Source organism: Pogoniulus pusillus, chromosome 16 (genome assembly GCF_015220805.1).
Source record: "Pogoniulus pusillus isolate bPogPus1 chromosome 16, bPogPus1.pri, whole genome shotgun sequence".
NCBI classification, from domain to species: Eukaryota; Metazoa; Chordata; class Aves; order Piciformes; family Lybiidae; genus Pogoniulus; species Pogoniulus pusillus.
Window position 1 is genome coordinate 21478163 of NC_087279.1, and position 22922 is coordinate 21501084.

Here is a 22922-nt window from a genome sequence, read left to right on the forward strand (position 1 = left end):
AACACTGGGTTCAGTTTTGGGCTCCCCGGTTCAGAAGGGGCAGGGATCTGCTCAAAAGAGTCCAAGGGAGGGCTATGAAGATGATGAAGGGGCTGGAGCACTGCTCTGTGAAGAGTGGCTGAGGGACCTGGGGCTGTTTGCTCTGGTGAAGAGGAGACTGAGAGGGGATTTAATCAGTGGTTATAAATATCTGAGGGCTGGGGGGTCAAAAGGGAGGGGACAAACTCCATGATCTCCTTGGGTCCCTTCCATCCCCTAACATCCTGTGTGATCCTGTGAACCTCTTCTCAGTTGCATCCTGTGATAGGACAAGGAGCAATAGGTATAAACTACAGCACAGCAAGTTCCACCTCAACACAAGAACTTCTGGACTGTAAGGGTCCCAGAGCACTGGCACAGGCTGCTCAGAGAGGTTGTGGAGTCTCCTTCTCTGGAGGCTCTCAATGCCTGTCTGGATGTGCTCCTGTGCGACCTGAGCTAAATTCTATGGTCCTGCTCTGGCAGGGGGGTTGGACTTGATCTCAGGAGGTCCCTTCCAGGCCTTAACATCCTGTGATCTTTGTGCCCAAAGACAGTTAAAGTAGATCTAATATAGTGGGGCAGCAGCCTGTAAAACCTTCCCTGAAGAGGTTCTACTATATGTTAGTGGGAATATTTCAAGCTGGTCTGTAAAATTAGTTCCTTTTTCTTTTTAGATGAACTTATCTGGAAGCAGAACCAGTGTTAAGACATGTGAAAAGAGGAATTGCAATGTCCTGTTCTACACTTCATCTGACATCAAATCTGTGCTGGATACAGATCTCAAATATTGATTAGCTCCTAGCACAGAAGTTTGTAACATCTAAATTCTGGCTGCTTCTAAAGCATTTCAGAAGGGAAACAGCTATCATAGAATCAACCAGGTTGGAAGAGACCTCCAAGAACATCCAGTCCAACCTAGCACCCAGCCCTAGCCAGTCAACCAGACCATGGCACTAAGTGCCTCGTCTAGGCTTGACTTCAACACCTCCAGGGGCAGAGACTCCACCACCTCCCTGGGCAGCCCATTCCAATGCCAATCACTCTCTCTGACAACAACTTCCTCCTAGCATCCAGCCTAGACCCCCTCTGGCACAACCTGAGGCTGTGTCCCCTTGTTCTGTTGCTGGGTGCCTGGCTGAAGAGCCCAACCCCACCTGGCTACAGCCTCCCTTCAGGTAATTGTAGACAGCAATGAGCTCTGCCCTGAGCCTCCTCTTCTGCAGGCTGCACACCCCCAGCTCCCTCAGCCTTGCCTCAAAGGGTTTGTGTTCCAGGCCTTTCACCAGCTTTGTTGCCCTTCTCTAGACACATTCCAGCACCTCATCATCTCACTTTTATCTCTCTATATCTTCCAAGGGAAGTGAAATAGAAATTGTTTCTTTCCTAGCACACTTTCATTTTACATGGAGACAAATTAATCTCCAGTGTAATTTCACTCATTAAAATGGGGTTGGCTGGTTATGTTTCACCAAAGCCCTACTACTACCACACTACTGCTTCTAGATTTGTTAATTAAAAATACAAGCCCATCAAACTAGCCAGAAAATGAAAAACCTTCTCAGAAATGGTAGTGTCTATAGCTGCTAATTTTTGCATGCCTCAAGCCAGTTGAGTACACAGGAGAGTAAACTGGAAAAAAGAATTCTTTTTCTTTATGCCAGAGCAATGAACAATGAGTAATAAAAGCTATCAATTATTCACATTGCTTTCCAGCAGTTTAGAATTTCAAAAGGTAAGGGGGAAAAGAAAGGACAGGGAGAAAGAAATAGAAGAAGCTGTACTCCTGGTGAGTAAGGAGTATAAATGGTTTGGTGAGATGCAGATATGGCTGAACAGAGAAGTTGGATAAATGGATTACCATTCATTTGGAAGCAAGAAAGATACCCCCAGCTTTGTGTTTTTCTCCCTGTTCTAACTATATGGATCCTTTGCCAGAATATAACCTCCAGAATTGCAAACTTAGATCAGAGAAACCACTGAAGAGCTCACACTTGATGTTACCCAGCACTTTGGCCGCAACAACCCCATGCAGAGATACAGGCTGGGGTGGGAGTGGCTGAGAGCAGCCAGACAGAGAGGGATCTGGGGGTACTGATTGATACCCGCCTGAACATGAGCCAGCAGTGTGCCCAGGTGGCCAAGAGAGCCAGTGGCATCCTGGCCTGCATCAGGAATGGTGTGGTCAGCAGGAGCAGGGAGGTCATTCTGCCCCTGTACTCTGCACTGGTTAGACCACACCTTGAGTCCTGTGTTCAGTTCTGGGCCCCCCAGTTTAGGAGGGACATTGAGATGCTTGAGCATGTCCAGAGAAGGGCGACGAGGCTGGGGAGAGGCCTTGAGCACAGCCCTAGGAGGAGAGGCTGAGGGAGCTGGGATTGGTTAGCCTGGAGAAGAGGAGGCTCAGGGGAGACCTCATTGCTGTCTGCAACTACCTGAGGGGTGGTTGTGGCCAGGAGGAGGTTGCTCTCTTCTCTCAGGTGGCCAACACCAGAACGAGAGGACACAGCCTCAGGCTGTGCCAGGGGAAATTTAGGCTGGAGGTGAGGAGAAAGTTCTTCCCTGAGAGAGTCATTGGACACTGGAATGGGCTGCCCAGGGAGGTGGTGGAGTCGCCGTCCCTGGAGCTGTTCAAGGCAGGACTGGACGTGGCACTTGGTGCCATGGTCTGGCCTTGAGCTCTGTGGTAAAGGGTTGGACTTGATGATCTGTGAGGTCTCTTCCAACCCTGATGATACTGTGATACTGAAAAAAGCTATTGTCTTGTGAGAGCTGATGCTTCTGGGGATGTTCACAAACTGCACCTGGCCCTTTGCCTCCTTGGCTTGAGTCTGATGCATTTATGCACCAACAGCTGAAGATCTGAAGAGCTGTTTCCACAGATGTGGGGCCTGTCTCCAGCTTACTGACACTGCAAACAGTACAGAAGTCAGCTCCCCTTAAGTTTGGAGGGTTTTTTTTGTTGGCTACTTTGGTTTGGCTTCATAAGTTTCAGTTTTGTTTTCAAAAGAGATTAGCAACAGTAATGAAAGAAACAGAATAATTGGAAGGGAGATTATTGTGCCCCTGTACTCAGCACTGCTCAGGCCACACCTTGAGTGCTGTGTCCAGTTCTGGGCTCCTCAATTCAAGAGAGATGTTGAGGTGCTGGAAGGTGTCCAGAGAAGGGCAAGGAAGCTGGTGAGGGGCCTGGAACACAAACCCTGTGAGGAGAGGCTGAGGGAGCTGGGGGTGTGCAGCCTGCAGAAGAGGCGGCTCAGGGCAGACCTCATTGCTGTCTACAGCTACCTGTAGGGAGGCTGTAACCAGGTGGGGTTTGGTCTCTTCTCCCAGGCAAGAAGCAACAGAACAAGGGGACACAGTCTCAAGTTGTGCCAGGGGAAAGTATAGGCTGGATGTTGGGAGGAAGTTGTTGTCAGAGAGAGTGATTGGCATTGGAATGGGCTGCCCAGGGAGGTGGTGGAGTTGCTGTCCCTGGAGGTCTTCAAGAAAAGCCTGGATGAGGCACTTGGTGCCATTGTCTGGTTGATTGGCCAGGGCTGGGTGCTAGGTTGGACTGAATGATCTTGGAGGTCTCTTCCAACCTGGTTGATTCTGTGATTTTATGAAGTCTCAGGAATGCTCCAAACCATTACTCATGAGCTAGCAGATCTCACCTACTGATGAAGTAAACCTTTCCACATGAATGCAGATTACACACTCCATATTTACAAAGTTTGCATCTTAGTATACACAAAGGGAATAGCTCAAGTGAACATTTCTTTATATTCCAGCATTAACCCATTTTCCTCTTGCAGTATTAACTCATTCCCTTCCACTTAACCCACACTGAAAATGCATTGCTTTAGATTTAGGCTTGGTGGCCACACCGTAACTCATTTCAAACATCAAAGAGTAGGTGCTGAGGTGGATTGGGAACTGGTTGTTGGACACAAGCCAGAGAGCTGTGGTCAGTGGGATGGAGACTAGTTGGAGGCCCGTGACTAGTGGGGTCCCACAGGTGTTAGTACTGGGACCAATTCTGTTCAATATATTCATCAGTGACCTGGATGAGGGCACAGAGTACACTGTCAGCAAGTTTGCTGATGATACCAAAGTGGGTGGAGTGGCTGCCACAGCAGAAGGCTGTGCTGCCACTCAGCCAGACTGGGACAGGCTGAGGGTTGGGCAGGGAGACATTGAATGAAACTCAACAAGGGCAAGTGTAGAGTCTTGCACCTGGGAAAGAACAACCCCAACGATCAGTATAGGTTGGGGACTGACCTGTTGGAAGGCAGTGAAGGGGAAAAGGATTTGGGGGTCCTAGTGGATGGGAGGTTGACCATGAGCCAGCAGTGTGCACTTGTGGCCAGGAGGAGCAATGTCATTCTAGAGTGGATTAGAAGGGCTGTGGCTAGTAGGTCGAGAGAGGTTCACCTGCCCCTCTACTCTGCCCTGGTGAGGCCACACCTGCAGTGCTGTGTTCAGGCCTGGGACCCCAGTACAAGAGGAACACAGAACTGCTTGAGAGAGTCCAGCACAGAGCCCCAGAGGTGATAAAGGGAATGGAACATATTTCTAATGAGAAGAGCCTGAAGGAGCTGGGGCTGTGCTGCTTGGAGAGGAGGAGACTGAGAGGTGACCTCATTCATGTTTATAAAGATGTAAAGGTGAGTGCCAGGAGGCTGGAGCCAGGCTCTGATGGGTGATGCCCAATTCTAGCACAAGGGGCAATGGGAGGAAGCTGAGGCACAGGAAGCTTCATTTAAACATGAGGAGGATTTTTTCCCCTGTGAGGGTGACAGAACCTTGGAACAGGCTGCCCAATTATTTAATTATTATCAGATATTTAAAGGATCTTAATTAGGTCTGATAGGTAAAGATCAAAACTGGCTACTGCAGATAGTAGAAGGATGTGTTAGTTTGAGCCTAGCTGGGATATTTTGGTGAGAAGCATTAGATGCTAGGCTGTGAAAAGGAAACAGTGCTGATGCCTGCTGCACTCACAGGCTTGCTGAGATGTGTAAGAACAAGAACTCAAATATAGACAAGGGAATCTCTCTCTGGGCTTTGCACTGAACTTCTCTCTCTAACCTGCTGTCTGTGTGACTAATCCATCTGCTTCCTAACCCCCCTGGCTGACCCTCCAACTTACCTTGAGGCATAAGGCAAAGTCTGGGGTAAGGTAGAAGGATGGGAGAAGGTGGAAGGGTGGTTGGGAGCCCCTCCTGGGGACTCAGGTTTCTGGGAGGGCTGCTGTGTTTCTGTATTACCTTTTTAACTTGTACATTTAGAATCATAGAATCACAGAATCAGTCAGGGTTGGAAAGGACCATAAGGATGACCTAGTTCCAAACCCCTGCCATGAGCAGGGACTCCCTACTGTTTCTCTATATATATTGTAAATACCTGCTTGTATATTGTGCTAAGCTGTAAATGTAAAGCTTCATTCAATTTCCAGAGCCACTGAGTCTAGTCTGGGTGATTTTCCTAAGTGTGTGTGGGGGCAGGGAACACCCAAACCATCACAAAGGATGACAAGGATGGACTACAGTTAGGGAGCAGATTCTCTCCCTGGAAAGCATCTCAGATTTCTCCTGTCAAACAGAATGCTGTCTTAGATGTGCCACTGCACTCATGAAGGAAGATGTTTCACATAATATAAGCCAACTGAATTGAAACAGAAATGTTGAATATGACAACAAAGCAAGGACTGAAAAAAAAAAAAAAAGCAAAGGCATAGAGGGGGAAAGCACTGCCCTGGAAAGTGAACAGAATTCTTTGTGAATATGATGATAAAGAATCACTCATAAATCTCAAGACAACAGCCTATGGCAGGAATCATAAAGAGACCTAGTTGTGTCCAGCTCAAAATGTTGAAATCAGGTTTTGGGGAAGACACTTTAGCACTAGAGTTAGTCTTAAAGGAGTTTATGCAAAATAACTCAGAAAATAAAAGCAGTATCACAGTATCACCAAGGTTGGAAGAGACCTCACAGATCATCAAGTCCAACCCTTTACCACAGAGCTCAAGGCCAGACCATGGCACCAAGTGCCACGTCCAGTCCTGCCTTGAACAGCCCCAGGGACGGCGACTCCACCACCTCCCCGGGCAGCCCATTCCAGTGTCCAGTGACTCTCTCAGGGAAGAACTTTCTCCTCACCTCCAGCCTAAATTTCCCCTGGTGCAGCCTTGAGGCTGTGTCCTCTTGTTCTGGTGTTGGCCACCTGAGAGAAGAGAGCAACCTCCTCCTGGCCACAACCTCCCCTCACGTAGCTGTAGACAGCAATAAGGTCTCTCCTGAGCCTCCTCTTCTCCAGGCTAACCAATCCCAGCTCCCTCAGCCTCTCCTCGTAGGGCTGTGCTCAAAGCCTCTCCCCAGCCTCGTCGCCCTTCTCTGGACACGCTCAAGCATCTCAATGTCCCTCCTAAACTGGGGGGCCCAGAACTGAACACAGGACTCAAGGTGTGGTCTAACCAGTGCAGAGTACAGGGGCAGAATGACCTCCCTGCTCCTGCTGACCACACCATTCCTGATGCAGGCCAGGATGCCACTGGCTCTCTTGGCCACCTGGGCACACTGCTGGCTCATGTTCAGGTGGGTATCAATCAGCATCCCCAGATCCCTCTCTGTCTGGCTGCTCTCAGCCACTCCGACCCCAGCCTGTATCTCTGCATGGGGTTGCTGTGGCCAAAGTGCAGCACCCTGCACTTGGAACTATTGAACTCCATCCCCTTGGACTCTGCCCATCTGTCCAGGCGGTCAAGGTCCCACTGCAGAGCCCTTCTGCCCTCCAGCCCAGCCACATCTGCCCCCAGCTTGGTGTCATCTGCAAACTTGATGGTTGCCCTGCCCTGTATTCAGGCAGGTGCCATACCCATGGTAACAGCATTACAGGCTTTGCAAAAGCTGCAAGGAAAAAGCACCTCAGCTTTCTAAGCCTTAAATGGTAACCACCCTACCCATCAGGCATTTGATGAATTTGTCCATTTTAGCTCTTTTTAGGAGGATGAAGCCAAAAAAAGACTGACTTTGGGTGGGGTTTTTTTTTCCTTCCTCAAAGTCCTTAAACGATTCCATTACAGTGGTTGAGAATATTTATATAGCCATGCATCTTTCTGAATAATAAAACATGAAGTAGGGCTAGCCTTTGCTTTATGGTATTTTCTTAATGAATTCAAGAGGGGAAAAAAAGGATATCAAGAGTTTATGAACTGTTTAAACATAAAGCTGAAGAATTATAGATAAAGTTCCAAACCATTAATCCATTATATACTGTGAATTGGACAACCCCAGCGAGATATCATTCCCAAAAATGAATCCAGCAAAGCCATCAGCAAATAGTTAACACCCTGAACCCCTGAAATAGTCTTTGATTCAATTCAAGCTGCAAACCTCTATGTTTAGAAGCTAATTTACACTGAAATCTGGAATTTAATCATCTCTTCTCATGCATCTGAAGAAAAAAAAAGAGATGACTTTACTTCACATAGTCTAAATTAACTCTGAAATTTTGCTTGGCTTACTAATATAATATCTAGTCAGATATGCTGATCTTACCTTGAACAAAATTAATTGCTTGATTCCTCCTCTTAATGTTATCCTGCTGCTGATAAAATTTCCCTAGGCAGCACTATGAGATGCTCTGGACTTTGCTCAGCTAGGGTAGGTTGTATATAAAACCACATAAAGATCATCAGTGATAGAGAAAGAAGCACTTTGTATAGCCATGTCCCGGGTTAAGGTGGATCTCTCCCCTGGTAGAATCAACTCACCACAACACAGATTTTTTTGGCAAGTCAGGGAAAAGATGGACTTCTACTTCTTGTAGTTTAAATAGTATAAGGAGAAATGAACTACTAGAGAAATAGAATCACCTTGATGAAGATGGGGAAGGGGTCAAGCGGCGGCGAAGCAGTGAAGCAGCAGCAGTCAAAACAGCAGTGGGGGAAGAGAGCACTGGAAGCAGCAGAAGCAGCAAGGGGAAGGTCCAAGCTGTGCTTCCAGACACAAAGCTCTTGATGCTCCAATGGAATGATACTAACTTATCCATTGTTAACATTCTATGGCCTATCCCTAGAATGTTCACCTCTCCCCTAGGTCTGAGCTAGCAATCTAGCTCAAACAGCCACAGCCCAGGGAGAAAGAAGAGATAGAAAGGAGATCATTTTCTGTTTGATTCAAAACTTACTGTTTATAGCCAAAGCCTACTCAAATAAATAAGAAAAAAAAAAAAGTTGCATTTGCAGAGTGACTGAGATGTTAAATTCTCCTTTCTCTCCCTACACCCCTTGTTTTTGGTGATTATAAGTCCATAAACCTGTGCCACTATCTTACTGCAGGAACACTACCAGAGTGATTAGCTACAGATCTCTGAGAAGCCCAGATGTTCATGGAGTAGAGAAAGAGGAAAGCCTGATTCTTCTCTCTTCCTCCAGAAACAAATTCTGCAATCAGTTACAAGGGAGAAAGAAAAACTCCACATAATCAATGTGAAGAGAGTCTTCCTATGCTTCAGACTGCACAAAGGCAGATGTGGTTTTTGACAAGAGTCCTCTAGCTCAGGAAGAAAAATGTCAAGTATTAGCACGATCTAGTGGGTTTATTCTTGTCCCACATATGAAGAGAACAGCAAGTCCTTTGATCTTCCTAAGCCAAAGTCCCTTTGCAGTCACAACACAGTCAGGCTCTCTCTTAATAGAATAAACCTGTGCAATATTAGAATAAGTTATTATTAGTTAACAAAACAAACACTTAAACTGGATGAGATGCTGGAGAGCAGCCAGGAGGAAAGGAATCTGGGGGTACTGATAGATAGTAGGCTGAAGATGAGCCAGCAGTGTGCCCAGGTGGCCGAGAGAGCCAATAGCATCCTGGCCTGCATCAGGAACAGTGTGGCCAGCAGGACAAGGGAGGTTATTCTTGCCCTGTACTCAGCACTGGTCAGGCCACACCTTGAGTGCTGTGTCCAGTTCTGGGCTCCTCAATTCAAGAGAGATGTTGAGGTGCTGGAAGGTGTCCAGAGAAGGGCAACAAAGCTGGGCAGGGGCCTGGAGCACAAATGCTATAAGGAGAGGCTGAGGGAGCTGGGGGTGTGCAGCCTGCAGAAGAGGAGGCTCAGGGCAGAGCTCATTGCTGTCTACAACTCCCTGAAGGGAGGCTGTAGCCAGGTGGGGTTGGGCTCTTCTCCCAGGCAAGCAGCAACAGAACAAGGGGACACAGTCTCAAGTTGTGCTGGGGTAGGTCTAGGCTGGATGTTAGGAGGAAGTTGTTGTCAGAGAGAGTGATTGGCATTGGAATGGGCTGCCCAGGGAGGTGGTGGAGTCACCATCCCTGGAGGTGTTCAGGAAAAGACTGGATGAGGCACTTGGTGCCATGGTCTGGTTGCTTGTCTAGGGCTGGGAGCTAGGTTGGCCTGGATGATCTTGGAGGCCTCTTCCAGCCTACAAGAAAGCTGGGGAGGAACTTTTTAGGCTGTCAGCTAGTGAAAGGACTAGGGCGAAGAGAACCAAGCTGGAAATGGGTAGATTAAGACTGGATGTTAGGAAGAATTTCTTCACTGTGAGGGTGGTGAGACCCTGGAATGAGTTGCTCAGGAAGGTGATCAAAGCCCCATCCCTGGAGGTGTTTAAGGCCAGCCTTATCTACTGTAGGGTGTCCCTGCCCATGGCATGGGTGTTGAAACTAGATGATCCTTGAGGAGGTCCATTCCAACCTTGACTGATTCTATGATCAATACATTTCTGCCTTCAGAAAACAAACAAACAAACAACAACCTGATAACTAATTAAAATAAGCAGATATAAGTTTCAAAGAAAAACAAACAAACAAACAAATGGACAAACAAAATAAGAAGCTTCTACAGTAATTTTGCAGGAAAAATGTGCAGCTGGGGGGGGCAATAAAAAATGTTGAAGGAAAATGGAATGTAAAAATAGAAGGAAGATAAGTTGTGGGGAACAATTAGAATCATACAATAGAATCATAGAATCAACCAGGTTGGAAGAGACCTCCAGGATCATCATCCAGGCCAACCTAGCACCCAGCCCTAGCCAATCAACCAGACCATGGCACTAAGTGCCTCATCCAGGCTTTGCTGCAACACCTCCAGGGACAGCAACTCCACCACCTCCCTGGGCAGCCCATTCCAATGCCAATCACTCTCTCTGACAACAACTTCCTCCTAACATCCAGCCTAGACCTCCCCTGGCACAACTTCACACTGTGTCCCCTTGTTCTGTTGCTGCCTGCCTGGCAGAAGAGATTGACTCCCTCCTGGCTACAGCCTCCCTTCAGGTAGTTGTAGACAGCAATGAGCTCTGCCCTGAGCCTCCTCAGGGGTGATTACGACATCAGTTCTCAACAGAAATGCTGTGGGTAACAGATGCAGCAAATCCAAACATATGCAAACTATCTTGACTTAGTATTCTTTTTCATTTACATTTGGCAAATCTCACAAAGTGAAAGGCTAACCTGAAAGAATTATTCCCCAGTTGGATTCCTTTCCCTATAATCTTTTCTGTATGCAGAAATGGACCTTTATAAGTCCAAGGACTCAAAAGGACTAATGACCCTTGACATTAGGATTTCCAAATGTCCTTTGTGCACATACAGTGCTTCCTTGATTCTTTTGTAATACAATTGCAAGGAGACATTAGAATGAGGAGGAGGAGGAAAGCAAAAGGAGATGCATGGAAATGCCACAACGAAGTAGTTTCATTATGCTGTTGAGAGGAGTATGAAATGAACACAAGATACAGTGATAAAAGGGTCCAGCAAGCCTTTTCCTCTCAAACTATCCATTCACTTCAACTGCAGTCATTGCAAAAATAAAACCCCAAACCATTCAAAAGATACACTATTTCATCTTTTAGCTTAAATAGCAGGAAACAACATTTTAGGGAGAAAATGAGAAGCTTCCCCTTGGTGTTATAATGCCAAGCAAAAGCAGTCCACAACTTACCTACCTTTCAGCTCAGGGAAGGCTGCACAACAGAGTTTTGATGTTTTAAAACCCTAGAAGATAACATCTCATTGAAGTCCTCTGCCTTTCAGTACTTACAGCACACAGACAGCTGCACTCCATCACATCAAAGATCACACATGGTGATTCTATGCTCCACAACCTCCCTGGAGATGTTCAAGGCCAGGTTGGATGAGGCCTTGAGTGACCTGTTCTAGTGGGAGGTGTCCCTGCCTATGGCAGGGGGCTGGAACTGGATAAGCTTTGAGGTCCCTTCCAACCTAAACCATTCTCTGACTCCGTGATCCTATATTTTTAAGTATTTTCAGTTATACACAAATGAGAAACAATACAGAACTCCAAATTCCCTCCTGGACTAACCAAGTGAAGCCCAGAAGGGGCTCAAAACCACCTCCTCTCTCTCCCTTTCTTTCCCAGACAGAAAACAAACCCACAAAGCTTAACTTTGCTACCTGTTAGTGGAAGATATTAGAGTGGAGCAAAGGAGAAGCGAAGGAAGAAGCATCCCAGAGCAAAGAGGGACAAACTGTTTACAGTTTGGCTTTTTATACCTTTCAGCAAACCATTGAGTGGTAGAGACTTCATTGCTATTCTTCTTTTTACAACAAATAATCTGTTTTCTCTCATTAAATAGTCCAATTAGCCTCCAATCAGCACACAAACTCAAATATTACCTGGCAAGATGTGACCACGGTAAATTAACTTTAAGATGGAAGAAAGTTGCCTAGCATGGGGCAAGTTGCCTACTATAAGGTGAGCAGGAAAGACACTGGAATGGTTCTTTTGATCATATCAAGAGCAATGAGAACATATTACAGCAGTGCAGACATTAGACATTTACTGTGCAAATAAACTGGTGCCTAAAAATGTGACTAACACACATTAAAATAAATAAATCAATGATTACAAAGCACAAAAACCAGAATAAAAAATCAATTCTCAGACCTTGTAGGCCAGACTTCTGTGTATCCCAAAAGAGAAAGACACTGGAACATGAGTGTTTGCCTTGATCCCAAGCTGCTTTGTTGTACTCAGTGGTAGTAACAGCTACCTTGCCAATAATCCAAACCCAAGACTCAATTGCTGCTCAGCCAGAGCCATGCTTAAGATTTGGAACATACCCCAGATCTCCTAACTATATCTAATGTAGAGTGCTATAAGCAAAAATAATCACTTTGGGGATAAAACTGAAACAGAATCAAGTTGTTATAGACAGGTATTAGAGCAGTCAGACAAGTTTTTGTCTGCAGCAAAGTCAGCATACGTACAAGAATGATTAGAAGATCATAGAATCAACCAGGTTGGAAGAGACCTCCAAGATCATCCAGTCCAACCTAGCACCCAGCCCTGTCCAATCAACTAGACCATGGCACTAAGTGCTTCATCCAGACACTCTATTTATTCCCTCACACAATTTAAGGTTCTATTAGGGCTTGATTGCTTTCTCCTCAGACCCCTGTGAGGAGAATGCCTTCTTCATCCCTATACAGCAGAACCTGGATGAAATTATGTCTAGCAGTGTCCAAATGAATGCCACAAACAGAGACACGATCCAAGAATTCATATGAGAACCAGAGAATCAAAGAATCAAGCAGGTTGGAAGAGACTTCCAAGATCATCCAGTTCAACCTAGCACCCAGACCTAGACAATCAACCAGACCATGGCACTAAGTGCCTCATCCAGGCTTTGCTTCAACACTTCCAAGGACAGTGACTCCAGCACCTCCCTGGGCAGCCCATTCCAATGCCAATCACTCTCTCTGACAACAACTTCCTCCTAACATCCAGCCTAGACCTCCCCTGGCACAGCTTGAGGCTGTGTCCCCTTGTTCTGTTGCTGGTTGCCTGACAGAAGAGACCAACCCCACCTGGCTACAGCCTCCCTTCAAGTAGTTGTAGACAGCAATGAGCTCTGTCCTGAGCCTCCTCTGCTGCAGGCTGCACACCCCCAGCTCCCTCAGCCTCTCCTCACAGGGCTGTGCTCCAGGCCCCTCACCAGCTTCATCACCCTTCTCTGGACATATTCAAGCACCTCAACCTCTCTCTTGAATTGATGAGCCCAGAACTGGACACAGCACTCAAGGTGTGGCCTGACCAGTGCTGAGTACAACATGCTACAGCACAAATTAAAGCAAGATGAAACTGGATATATAAACAAGAAAACTCATTCTGCTTCATTTCCACAAAGAGTAAATAAACTGAACTTCACAGTATCACACAGTATCACAGTATCACAGTGTCACAGTATCACCAAGGTTGGAAGAGACCTCACAGATCATCAAGTCCAACCCTTTACCACAGAGCTCAAGGCCAGACCATGGCACCAAGTGCCACGTCCAATCCTGCCTTGAACAGCTCCAGGGACGGCGACTCCACCACCTCCCCGGGCAGCCCATTCCAGTGTCCAATGACTCTCTCAGGGAAGAACTTTCTCCTCACCTCCAGCCTAAATTTCCCCTGGTGCAGCCTGAGGCTGTGTCCTCTTGTTCTGGTGCTGGCCACCTGAGAGAAGAGAGCAACCTCCTCCTGGCCACAACCTCCCCTCAGGTAGCTGTAGACAGCAATAAGGTCTCCCCTGAGCCTCCTCTTCTCCAGGCTAACCAATCCCAGCTCCCTCAGCCTCTCCTCGTAGGGCTGTGCTCAAGGCCTCTCCCCAGCCTCGTCGCCCTTCTCTGGACACGCTCAAGCATCTCAATGTCCCTCCTAAACTGGGGGGCCCAGAACTGAACACAGTACTCAAGGTGTGGTCTAATCAGTGCAGAGTACAGGGGCAGAATGACCTCCCTGCTCCTGCTGACCACACCATTCCTGATGCAGGCCAAGATGCCACTGGCTCTCTTGGCCACCTGGGCACACTGCTGGCTCATGTTCAGAATCAGACAAGGATATGCCTCATGGTTAAAGCTCCACACATCCTGAGAATTAGCTTCAAAATAGCTACTTTGCCTAAACTATCCAATAGGAGGCATTAATGAAAGGATGAGTGACCCTCAAACTTTAGTTCAACTACATATTCCGCAAGACAAATTGGAGAAGCAAACCAATTTGCTTTGCAGAAGTTCCAGAATGAAATGCTATTTGCAGAAGGCTGAAAGTCTTCATACAATATTGTATGGTATTTGGATTATTTAGTGTATCAAGAGGCCAAAAAAAACAACCCTGAACATCTCAAAAAGCAGATCCACTTGTCCTGAAAAGAAAGTTCCTGAGGAACAATAAAAGTGAGTGTAAATTGAACTTAATCAAAAAACAATTAAGTTTGTCTAGTAGCAAAGTTGAAATGGGAAAACACAGGCAAGACATAAAGGTGCTGAGGGAATTTCTTATCAATTAAAAGGATGAACTTTACTAAGTTCTTCGCTCAGTGTTTCTGCACAGCAAGGACTAGAGGTACCAGGACATTGGCTGTCATCTAACAGAGGATCTAGGAAGCATTGTTAAAATTCCTAGTTAGGATCCATGATTCCTACTGATAAATATGTTGAAGAAATTCAGAACTCAATAAAACAAAGTCAGTGTTGAAGATGAAACTGGGGAGAGGCCTGGAAAATGAACCTTATGAAGAGAGGCTGAGGGAGCTGGGGGTGTGCAGCCTGCAGGAGAGGCTCAGGGCAGAGCTCATTGATGCCTACAACTACCTGAAGGGAGGCTAGAGCCAGGAGGGAGTCAATCTCTTCTGCCAGGCAGGCAGCAACAGAACAAGGGGACACAGTCTCAAGTTGTGCCAGGGAAGGTCTAGGCTGGATGTTAGGAGGAAGTTGTTGGCAGAGAGAGTGATTGGCATTGGAATGGGCTGCCCAGGGAGGCGGTGGAGTCACTGTCCCTGTAAGTGTTCAAGAAAAGCCTGGATGAGGCACTGTTCTGGTGCTGGCCACCTGAGAGAAGAGAGCAACCTCCTCCTGGCCACAACCACCCCTCAGGTAGTTGTAGACAGCAATAAGGTCTCTCCTGAGCCTCCTCTTCTCCAGGCTAACCAATCCCAGCTCCCTCAGCCTCTCCTCGTAGGGCTGTGCTCAAGGCCTCTCCCCAGCCTCGTCGCCCTTCTCTGGACACGCTCAAGCATCTCAATGTCCCTCCTAAACTGGGGGGCCCAGAACTGAACACAGCACTCAAGGTGTGGTCTAACCAGTGCAGAGTACAGGGGCAGAATGACCTCCCTGCTCCTGCTGACCACACCATTCCTGATGCAGGCCAGGATGCCACTGGCTCTCTTGGCCACCTGGGCACACTGCTGGCTCATGTTCAGGCGGGTATCAATCAGCACCCCCAGATCCCTCTCTGTCTGGCTGCTCTCCAGCCACTCCGACCCCAGCCTGTATCTCTGCATGGGGTTGTTGTGGCCAAAGTGCAGCACCCTGCACTTGGAGCTATTGAATGCCATCCCCTTGGACTCTGCCCATCTGTCCAGGCGGTCAAGGTCCTGCTGCAGAGCCCTTCTGCCCTCCAACCCAGCCACATCTGCCCCCAGCTTGCTGTCATCTGCACACTTGCTGATGACTGACTCAATGCCCTCATCCAGATCATCTATGAAGATGTTAAAGAGGATGGGGCCCAGCACTGATCCCTGAGGGACACCACTAGTGACAGCTGCCAGCTGGATGTGGCACCATTCACCACCACTCTCTGGGCTTGTCCCTCCAGCCCGTTCCTAACCCAGCACAGAGTGTTGCCATCCAAGCCATGGGCTGACAGCTTAGCCAGCAGTTTGCTGTGGGGGACAGTGTCAAAGGCCTTGCTGAAGTCCAGACAGACCACATCCACAGGCCTCCCCACATCTACCAAGCGGCTCACCTGATCATAGAAGGAGATCAGGTTGGAGAGGCAGGATCTGCCCTTCCTAAATCCAAGTATACAGCTTAATTAGTAGATGGCTAAGCCTGTTGCTAATGTTTGTCAGTCTCTTCAAAGCGCTGGCTTGCAAAGTAGTGTTTATACACACACACATATATATTTTATCTAAGTTGGCCTCTGAAGTTGCCTTTGTGCTGTCAAATTGCTTGTCTTTAAAAAATATGGGTATGCTCTATTTTGCAGGATGAAGAGTAGAAGGTTTTTAATGGGATTAATAAGGAAGACAAAATATTTTGGTGTTTTCTTTTACGTGATGAGATTTCTTTGAAGGGCTTGGATTCTGTATTCTAATGGCTTCTGACAGAGCAGCATTAAATCAGCCAGCCAGGAATGAAGACAGAAAAAGGCACATCATTACAAAGCCACAGAATAGATCTGGTTGGAAGAGACCTTGAAGATCATCCAGTCCAACCCTTGATGCAGGACTAAACCATGTCTAAGTGGCAGGTCTACACACCTCTTGAACACCTCCAGGGAGGCTGACTCCACCACTGCCCTAGATCACAGAACCACAGAATGGTAGGGGTTGAAAGGGACCTCTTGAGCTCATCCAATCCAACCCCACTGCCAGAGCAGAACGATACAATCTGGTGCAGATCACACAGGAGTGCATCCAGACGAGTCTAGAAAGTCTCCAGAGAAGAAGGCTCCACAACCTCTCTGGGCAGCCTGTGCCAGTGCTCTGGGACCCTTACAGTAAAGAAGTTCTTCCTTGTGTGAAGGTGGAACGTCCTGTGCTGCAGCTTATATCCTAGGGCAGGCCATACAGGAACACAGCCAGGTGTTTGGAATGTCTCTAGAGAAGGAGACTCCACAACCTTTCTGTCTCCTCTCTCCCCAGATCCTACTGGTTCGATTCACACCTGAGGTTTCCCCACCACCACCACTGGATACCGCAGCACACTGAAGTTTCCTACTTCAACATGCAGACCATTCCAGTGTTCAAGAACCTTTTCAGCAAAGAAATACTTCCTAATACCCAGCCTAAACCTGCCCTAGTGCAGCCTGAAACCACTTCCTCTTGTCCTGTCACTTGTCATCACAGGGAAGAGGCTGGCCCCCTCCTCACTCCAACCTCCCTTCAGGTAGCAGTTGGGCACAATAAGGTCTCCTCTCAGCAACCTCCAGAGTGAACACCCTCCAGCTCCTTTGGATGCTCCTTGCAGGCCATCTGGTCCTGACCCTTCATGAGCCTTGTCACCCTTCTCTGGACATGCTCCAGCCTCTCAATATCCTTCCCACAGCAAGGGGCCCAGAACTGAACACAATAGTCAAGGTGTGGCCTCACCAGGGCTGAGTACTGGAGAATTCATTCCTAAAATACCAACCACAGATCATAGAATCATAGAATCAAGCAGGTTGGAAGACATCTCCAAGATCATCCAGTCCAACCTAGCACCCAGCCCTGTCCAGTCAACCAGACCATGGCACTAAGTGCCTCAGCCAGGCTTTTCTTCAACACCCACAGGGATGGCAACTCCACCACCTCCCTGGGCAGCCCATTCCAATATCAATCACTCTCTCTGCCAACAACTTCCTCCTAACATCCAGCCTAGACCTCCCCTGGCACAACCTGACACTGTGTCCCCTTGTCCTATGGTTGGTTCCCTGGCACAAGAGACCAACCCCACCTGGCTACAGCCTCCCTTCAGGTAGTTGTAGACAGCAACGAGGTCACCCCTGAGCCTCCTCTTCTCCAGGCTAAACACCTCTAGTGAAGTCGGTCTGAATGCTTGTGGCAGTGCATTTTATCCTTCCATGTTCTGTCAGCTAAAGGCTGTGAGTTTTGTAACAGAAGTAGGGTTTGCTACTGATGAAACAGGAAAGAATGTGCACAGTAAACCCTCCAGAGGCCTGGCACCCTGTAAAACGATCCCCTGCTGCTTGAATGGCTTTATTAGATGTTCCCTTCTAGTGGAGAAGAAAGAGAATCAGCATTTATCTTCCTTCCCTTGTCCCTGGCAATACTGAATCCTAAAAGCTGTGAGTGACTGAACATGTAGAGTTGAGTCATGCTCTTCAGAGCAAGGTATATGGACTACTCTCTCTTCATAGGACGTTCAAGACAGGAGGATCCATTCTCACTTGAACCTTAGTCACTGACACAGTAAACTACTTCCATTAGCAAAAGAAGTAAAAGTAAGAGTCAAAAGCAAGCAAAAAACTGCTTGTAACTGTTAATGCTGTCACAGGTAATGCTGAAGATGGATTCCTGAGGAAGCCTCTCAGTTTCAGAAAGTTAGTTCTCAGTGTTTTGACCTTCCTTTGAAGCCTGGTACTGGATTCACTGCTTGTTGCTGCTTCCCTCCAGACTTTGTTTCCCAGAACTGTTACCTGCTAAAATTCAATTACCCATGCATTAGTTTACTCTTATTTTCCCTTAGAGGTACTTTTATCATCTTCTCAGCCTCAGAATGATCTTTTTTTTAGTGCATATCCTCGTCTAGACATGGTACTCAGGACTGCTGAAACTTGTCAACAGAGTATGTTGCTCTGGCAGTGCTCCCAGTAGCTGATATTAAGGCAGTCCCAAGTGATCTTTTCAGGGCATTTTCAGTTAGCTCTGCAAATCCAGACTCTGGAGATCAACTTTGACATCTGCCAGTTATGACCTAGGTACTAGTACTAGAGTGAACATCCTAGAGTGGTGGATTTGTCAGGGCAATTGATGAGGCAGGAATATTATTGCTCTTCCCAGGCAATTCTGAAATCCTCTCTGCTAAAGACTTCTAAGTTGCCTTTTCTTCTGTTAGGTAAAGATTGAATATTACATAGGAGAGGCCTCCTGCAGCCTCATGTCAATGCATATTTCTCATATGAGTGTGCCAGAGATAAGAGACCTATTCAGTGATTTATTTGTGTGGTTCTATGATGGTTTGGTGTTACCCCCCCCCCACACACACACACTTTGGAAATCACCCAGACTAGACTCAGCAGCTCTGGAAATTGAATGCAGCTTTATATTGACAGCTTAGCACAAGATACAAGCAGATGGTTACAATCTATACAGCTATAGACAGAAATAGACAAGGTAAAAGGTAATACAGAAACACAGCAGCCCTCCCAGAAACCTGAGTCCCCAAGAGGGGCTCACAACCACCCTTCCACCTTTCTCCCACCCCTCTCCCTTACCCCAGATCTTGCCTATGGCCAAAGAAGACTGGAGGGTCAGACAGGGGAGTTAGGAAGCAGATGAATTAGTCACACAGACAGCAGGTTAGGTTAGAGAGAGATGCAGCCCAAAGCCCAGACAGAGAGCAACTGTATTACCTATATTTACATTCCTGTTCTTAAACATCTCAGCAAGCCTATGAGTGAATTAGACATCACCACTGTTTCCTTTTCACAGCCTGTAATGTAGTTCTTCTCACCAAAACAGTCTAGCTAGCTTCAAACTAGCACAAGTTCTAACAGTAATTAACAAACAAATCATAGAAGCATAGAATCAAGCAGGTTGGAAGAGACCTCCAAGCTCATCCAGTCCAACCTAGCACCAAGTCCTGTCCAATCAACCAGACCATGTGAATAACAAAATTCACACAACACATACCCATTTAAGTATCTATTTAAACAGTGTTTGGAAACACCTTTGGGGTGAAAAACCCACCTCAAACCAGGTAAATCATGTAGCAGGAAGCTCTGTGAGTCTCTAAGTCTGCACATCTTGCCTTTGAGCTGGGAATGCAATCTTGTGCATCACAACACGTTAGAAAGAAGCAGAAGGACTGCAACAGATCCAGCAATGCAAACCAGCTGTAGGTACTCGGGGCACAGGCTGTGTATAAGACTTTTCATTTGAATAAAAGATTAGGCTGGAGAGTCCAGTCCCCAGTAGGCAGAACTGCTGTGCTAGTTTGAAGCTAGCTAGAATGTTTTGGTGAGAAGAATTAGATGCTAGGCTGTGAAAAGGAAACAGTGCTGATGTCTGCTGCACTCAGAGGCTTGCTCAGATGGATAAGGACGAGAGCACAAACACAGATCACGCAGTCTTTGGGGCTGCACTTCTGTCTAACATAACCTGCTGTCTGTGTGACTAATCCCTCTGCTTCCTAACCCCCTTGGCCAACCCTCCAAACTCACCTTGAACGTAAGGCAAAGTCTGGGGTAAGGTAGAGGGATGGGAAGAAGGTGGAAGGGTGGTTGGGAGCTCCTCTCTGGTTTCTGGGAGGGCTGCTTTGTTTCTGTATTGCTTTTTAAGCTGTATATTTCTGCACATAGCTGTAACTATTGTAAATACCTGCTTGTCTATTGTGCTAAGCTCTAAGTATAAAGCTTCATTCAATTTCCAGTGGCTGAGACTAGTCTGGGTGATTTTAACTAAGTTGAGGGGGGGAGGCAGGTAACAGCCAAACCATCACAGCTGAAGTGCTGGCTATTTCACAATCTCCAATGGAGTTTATTCCTCTGTATCTCTTGCATAAATGCTTTAATCCCATCACAACAGCAGGTTTCATGAAACTTTGGTGGCTTGGGATCAGTAAATAGAATATTCAGCTGTAGCCCCTAACCTCTGCAGAGAGATTGACTTCCTGATGAAACACGATGTGAGACAGTCTCAAATACAGACCTTCTCCTGCTCTCTTCTGCTTTTCCTGCCTCTAGCCTTCTGGGTCTTCTAATTCTTTGCCAAGGTAATGTGATTTAATGGGGAGCTGAATTGTGCAGCTGGTGTGCCTATGAGAGTTCTGAAATTAATCTTTAGTCCAACCAGAGCATCTCCAGATACTGGAGCCTTCAGTCTTTTTTTCCATTCAAATGTATGTGGCAATAATGGGACCTCAAGTGGGTCATGTTAGTGAGCTGGTAACTTAATAGTAATTCCCTGAAGAAATTATGTAGTGAAATCAAAGCCTTTCAGTACTGAATTGTTACTTTGGGAGGGAGAGAAAACCTCACTGGTTTTAAAGGTAAAAGGAAAAAAGATAATATAAAACTACTCTCACTTTGTGTAAGGAACCACCATGATGCTTCTGATTTGGGACACAAAGAAAGGGTCTCATATTTCTGTTTCATTGGCCCTGCTCTGATGGGATTGTGGATTTCTTATGGAACATTTTAGTGGAGTATGATGGAAATGATCCAAGGAAGTAAGAGCTCATGTATGTGGCTGGCAGCACAATGTGTTTAAGTATCAAAGCCTTGGGTATATCATCAATTAATCATCTATGGTCTCAGATACTGTAAGTGGGGTGAAGTATGCTGTGTTCCTACTTTGTACATTTCTTGGCCTTTGGTTAAAGTGGAGACTCACTTGATTGTCATTTCTTGAGTACACCATAGGCTCCAGATTCCTAAGCATGAATGTTGTTTGGCAAAAGCAATGACAAAAACAACAACAAAAACCCACAACCTTAGAATCATATAGAATCACAGAATCAACCAGGTTGGAAGAGAACTCCAACATCATCCAGTCCAACCTAGCACCCAGCCCTAGCCAGTCAACTAGACCATGGCACTAAGTGCCTCAGCCAGGCTGTGCTTCAACACTCCCAGGGACAGCGACTCCACCACCTCCCTGGGCAGCCCATTCCAACGCCAATCACTCTCTCTGGAAAGAACTTCTTCCTAACATCCAGCCTAGACCTCCCCCAGCACAACCTGAGACTGTGTCCCCTTGTTCTGTTGCTGCTTGCCTGGCAGAAGAGCCCAACCCCACCTGGCTACAGCCTCCCTTCAGGTAGTTGTAGACAGCAATGAGCTCTGCCCTGAGCCTCCTCTTCTGCAGGCTGCACACCCCCAGCTCCCTCAGCCTCTCCTCATAGGGCTGTGCTCCAGGCCCCTCACCTGCTTCACTGCCCTACTCTGGACACATTCCAGCACCTCAACATCTCTCTTGAATTGATGAGCCCAGAACTGGACACAGCACTCAAGGTGTAGCCTGACCAGTGTTGAGTACAGAGGCAGAATAACCTCCCTTGTCCTGCTGGCCACATTGCTCCTGAGGCAGGCCAGGATGCCATTGGCTCTCCTGCCCACCTGGGCACACTGTTGGCTCATGTTCAGCTACTCTCTACCAGCACCCCCAGGTCCCTCTCTGCCTGGCTGCTCTCCAGACACTCTATCACCAGCCTGTAGTGCTGCCTGGGGTTGTTGTGGCCGAAGTGCAGAACCTTGCACTTGGCCTTGTTCAATCTCATCCCACTGGCCTCTGCCCACCCATCCAGCCTGATGTCCTCAAAACCATAAATGACCATTGCAAAGAGGGGAATTTGTTTTGTTTTTCCTAGGCTGAAACAGAATTGCTGAAAAGGAACACACTGAAATGTAAACAACATCTTAGGTTAGATTCAAAGTACAGCAAAGCTAGTTAAGCATGCAAATGCATCAGAAACTCAGTAATCCTCCCATTATGTATATGAATTAGTTAGGACAAGACTTAGAATCATAGAATCATAGACTCATAGAGTTAGTCAGGGTTGGAAGGGACCACAAGGATCATTTAGTTCCAACCCCCCTGCCATGGGCAGGGACACCCTACCCTAGATCAGGCAGCCAGAGCCCCATGCAGCCTGGCCTTAAACACCCCCACGGATAGGGCCTCAACCACCTCCCTGGGCAACCCAGTCCAGGCTCTCACCACTCTCATGCTCAACAACTTCCTTCTCATGGCAAGTCTGACTCTCCCCACCTCCAGCTTTGCTCCATTCCCCCTACTCCTGTCACTAGATAATATCCTGAAAAGTCCTTCCCTAGCTTTTTTGTAGGCCCCCTTCAGATGCTGGAAGCCCACAATAAGGTCACCTCAGAGCCTCCTCTTCTCCAGCCTGCACAGCCCCAACTCTCTCAGTCTGTCCTCATGAGAGAAGATTTCTGCCAGCCTACCTTGCAGCTCTTAGCTTCTTTGATCATCTCAAATAACTGTAAGAGCCAATAAAGAAATTACCTGGGTTTATCCTGCTGGAGGGTGAAAAAAGGAACTAGATAATACCCACAGATAGTTGCTTCTGCTTGGACTCACTGGATGGAATGAGAGTGGGATATTGAACTTCTCTCCCCTCCATTTGGATTTTCAGGAGCACAACAATTTATCATCAGTCCATTTAAGAACAAACCCATTGTTAGCTGTGTCATGTGAAAGGCAAAACAGT

At 47.0% G+C, this 22922-nt stretch overlaps 1 protein-coding gene across 2 annotated transcripts in view; it reads right to left on the reverse strand.

The window, feature by feature from the left end:
- The window catches only part of FHIT (fragile histidine triad diadenosine triphosphatase), a 921710-nt gene that overhangs the window by 715758 nt on the left and 183030 nt on the right, over window positions 1–22922 (reverse strand). The window lies entirely within an intron of this gene.